Raw genomic sequence first — 4,803 nt, 5'->3', positions numbered from 1 at the left:
CATCTGGGGGGCGGGTGAAATTCAGTCCAGGACTCCTCGTTGATATCTAATCAAGACAATATAATTTTTAAACTAAAGAAAGATTTGCTCGGCTGATACCTAGACAAAACAAGTGGTTAAGATCTCTGGTTCTATAGCCAGACTTCCTGGGGCCATTATTGATTAGATATGGGGTCTTGAGCAGGTATATAAGACACCGGTGCTTTCCTCAGCTTACCCACTGGTTAAGTGAGAAAAATAAGTGAGTTAATACATCAGAAGCATTGAAAGAGGTCCCTGCTACTATCATGCACTCAGTAGGTATTTATTTCTTTTATTTAGATACTAATTGTTATCACTTCAGTAAAAATATGCACTTGGAAATTTTTTTAAAAATTCAGAAAAACAGAGCAATGTTAAATGTGATTTATACAGAATTTAACATGTTTCTGTAGACATCATCTTAAATTGTTTCATTTGAAATGACAGCAACTTATGTGAATATAGTTCTTTCATATCTTGTACAAATCACCCACTTTGGGAAACAATAATTTCATCATTAAAAAAAAATCATTGGGAGTATTTGGGTGGTTTAGTCAGTTAAGTGTCTGACTCTTGATTTCAGCATAGTTCATGATCTTGGGGGTCCTGGGATGGAGCCCTGCCTCGGGCTCTGGGCTCAGTGAGGAGTCTGCTTGGGATTCCCTCCCCCTTCTGCCTAGCCCCTCCCGTCCCCACCCCCATGCACGCATGCATTCTCTCTCTCTCTCTCTTAAATAAATTAATAAATCTTTCTAAAAATCATTCATTGGAATATCATACATTGTCTTATGAAAATGCTGAAATGAGTTGTTCCTTGACAAAACAAATTCAAGTCAACTCTTTCCTTGACTCTTTCCTTTTTCTTCTGCTTCATATACATTCTGGAAGGCTGGAACATATTAAAATGCACAGAGCCCTTTAGTATTTAAACAGAAAAGAAAGGAAGAAATGAATAGGGGAGGGAGGTAGGCAGAGAGAAAAGGAAGGAGGAAAGGATGGAGAAAGGAAGGAAGAGAGAGAAGAAGGAAGGAAAGATGGGAGGCAGGAGGAGAAGGGAGGAAGACAGCCTGGCAGGGGAAATAGTTGAGCAGAGACTTATTTCAGGAGTCGAAGTTGTAGTTCTCATTACAATATGAAGCATTTTGATGTGTGGTTTGGGGGACTCGCTGGGTGAACTTTATCTTTACAAAAGCCAAAATCCCGTTTGCATAAGCAAAGGAATCCCATTTCAGTTATATTCCCTCTGGAATTTCAAAAGTTCTCAAGTTCTCCCTCCTTCAATTACAAACATCAGTTCAGTCAGGGTTTTCATCGGCGGTGCAGAAGAAGTTAAAGGACATGTGACTCCAGGAGACCAAACAAGAAGATAGACAGACTCACTGGAAACGTCTAGATTTTGAAAAGTACCTGATGTGGAAAAAAATTGAAAGGGACATCGGAATGGAAAATTGCTTTGCTGGCTTCCTGTTCTCCTTCCTGCTAAGGTGGGATTAGTTACCAGCTGTCAAATGAAATATCACTTTTAATTCTTACTTAGGGGGGATGGGGGGAGGAAAGCATAGGAAAAAAAAAAACTGACTTGGAAGGGAATGAGGCAACAAGAACCTTCCTTTCTATAATTCATCCCTGAAGTTTGACAGAGGACAAAAGGGCACAAGCACAGAAGGACAAGACTCTGCCTCCAATGGGAAAAGTGAGGAAGAAGTGAACCAACTGGGCAGGTAAATGGGTCTCCCTCAAGTTTTTCTCCTAATGAAGTAATTGGTGTGGTAAGGAAGTTAGGGGATTTGGAGCTTGAAGTATCCAGGTAATTACCTCAAATCTTCCCGAGGATAGACAAAGACAGGATTAATAAAAGCAAAAATGGTCTCTCTCTAAAAGGAGGGTGTCTTTGGAAATCCAGTGAGCCGCCTTTGATGTGATCCTCATTCCCTCAGAAGGCACGCTTCCTTGAGGAGAGTGACAGCTTCTCAACATACAGGCGTTTGTTGCACAGGATCAGGATTTACCTAATGCTTGGGCATGCCTTCAAATGTTGCATCACATCTGTGGCATGCTTGCCAGTTTAGAAAGCTCTCTGCAGGCACAGTTTCAGTTAATGCCCACAGCACGGTATCAACCTTACCAGTAAATATGGGTGGGACGGGGGTACTGGGAAGCCAGCACACAGGCCTCCAAAGACCTGCTTGTCTTGTATCTCCTGGATGTTGGGAATTCCAAGGTTAAGGGGAATGCATTCTTTTACATTAAGAGGTCCTTGACCAAGGTTAAAAAACAGGAATTAAAACTGCTAATACAATTTGAATCTCAATTTTATCTTAAAACAATAGGGCAAAAGAAGACAAATCGTCTTACCGAAGGGCAGTCAGGCTTGTGATGAATCTTTATTGCTTTCTTTGCACTCTTCTTCATATTATCTCCAAAAAACACATATATCACTTTAATATCTGTGAGGGATTTTTAAAGGTATTCTTTCCATTTTTTCCTCCTCTAGGAAGGATAATGCAGCTGTTAGCCTCTTTGCATGATTCAGTATACCAGGCTTTTTTTTGATACAGTTAACTTCATCATTTTTATTTAAATCATTTGTTGAAATGTAGGACATCATCATATAAAAAATGCTGGACTGGATTGCTCCTTAAGAGAGCAAATTCAAGGATGCCTGGGTGGCTCAGTGGTTGAGTATCTGCCTTCAGGTCAGGTGGTGATCCCAGGGTCCCAGGATCAAATCCACCATTGGGCTCCCCACAGGGAGCCTGCTTCTCTCTCTGCCTGTGTCTCTGCCTCTCTCTCAGTGTCATTCATGAATAAATAAATAAAATCTTAAAAAAAGAAAAAAAAAGAAAGTAAATTCAGATTAACTCCCCCCACCCCCCATTTTCCTCTGCTGCTTATCATATATATTCTGGAGGGTTTGGAAAAGAGTACATTTCAATCTTTCAAGTGAAATGAGATACAACAAAGAAAAATCTGAGAGGATGATGAAGAGAAAACAAACAAACAAACAAAAAACAAAAATGTAGGCATCTTCTAGTAATTATGATGTTGAGTAGAGTAGCTGGGCAGCAAGAAGGTCTTCATCGGTGTCAGAACAAGTAGGAAATGGACAAAAGACCTTGGACAAAAGAAAAGAGTCCAGGGGAGTTAAAAAAGAATAATTGTTTAGACACCCCACCCCCAAATATGGCATACTTGTTTAAGAAAAGCATTCATTGCTTAGCATCTACAGTGTCACAGGTGTCTGCTAGATGCATTGTTGGATTCAAAGATCGTTAAGACTCAAGTTAATCCTTACCCACTACTATTTAAAATTCAGTAAATGAAATAAAATATTTTTTAAAAAGGGGGGGGCATCTCTGGGTGGCTCAGTGATTTAGCCCCTGCCTTTGGCCCAGGATGTGATCCTGGGGTCCCAGGATCGAGTCCCGCATCGGGCTCCCTGTGGGGAGCCTGCTTCTCCCTCTGCCTGTGTCTCTGCCTCTCTCTCTCTCTCTCTCTCTCTCTCTCTCTGTGTCTCTCATGAATAAATAAATAAAATATTTTAAAAAAATAAAAAAATAAAATTCAGTAAATGAAATGATGTGTGTAACAAAGGACTGTAATATATAAATTAAAAAGAACGGTGCCCTTAGAAAGTTTGTTCTTTCTTAAAATCATTTTTAAAATAAATTATAAATTGATATTTACAGTAGACAGGGAAGGATTTAGTAAAAAGAACTTGAAGGAAAGATAGGATTTCAAAAATTTTTTTTAAGATTTTTTTTTTTTTATTTGACAGAAAGACAGAGAGAGAGAGAGAGAGAGAGTGCGTATGCACTGGAGAGAGGGCATGAGCAGGGGAGGAGCAGAGACAGAAGGAGAAGTAGGCTCTCCACTGAGCCAGGACCCTGGGATCATGACCTGAGACAAAGGCAGACACTTAACTGACTCAGCTACCCAGGTGCCCCAAGATAGGACTTTTTTAAAAAGATTTTTCAGCTTTTTATAAAGCAGTTGTAGGTTTTTAGTAAAATTGAGGAAAGGTACAGATTTCCCATCTAGTCCCTGCCCCAACTCATGCATAGCTAATTCCATTACCAACATCACTTACTAGAGTGGTGCATTTTTTTTTTTTTTCATCAAGAGGGAACCGGCAGGGACCCATCACAAGCACCACACCTATAGCTTACCTTAGGGTTCATTCTTGGTGTTGTATATTCTATGAGTTTGGACAAATGCAAAATGACATGAATCATTCATTTTAAAACTTTAAGGAGTATTTCCACTGCTCTGAAAGTTCTCTGGGCTTTGCCTATTTTCTCCATGCTACCCTTCCCCAAATCTTTCCACTATCTCCATAGTTTTGCCTTTTCTGGAATGTCGTATAGTTGGAATCATATGGTATGTAGCCGTCTCAGATTGGCTTCTTTCACTTAGTAATATGTATTTAAGATTCCTTCGTGCTTTAACCACAGTTTACTTATCCATTCACCAACTGAAGAACATCTTGGTTGGTTCCAGGTTTTGGCAACTGTGAATAGAGCTGCTCCAAATGCCAATGTGTAGGTTTTTGTGTGGGCAAAGTTTTTAACTCTTTTGGGTAAAGACCAAGGAGGATTATTGCTGGATTGTATGATAGAAACATATTAGATTATATAGTCGACTTGGCATTAACTCTGTATTAATCATTAATCAGAGAAGAAGAACATTGTCATTGGAGAAGAGTGAATTGTGTATGTTAGCAAGTGTGGAGATTGGCAAACATTTTTCTGTAAAGCACCAGATACTAAATATTTTAGTCTT

Source organism: Canis lupus, chromosome 9, assembly GCF_011100685.1.
Source record: "Canis lupus familiaris isolate Mischka breed German Shepherd chromosome 9, alternate assembly UU_Cfam_GSD_1.0, whole genome shotgun sequence".
Classification (NCBI taxonomy): Eukaryota; Metazoa; Chordata; class Mammalia; order Carnivora; family Canidae; genus Canis; species Canis lupus.
This window is presented reverse-complemented; position numbering follows the sequence as displayed.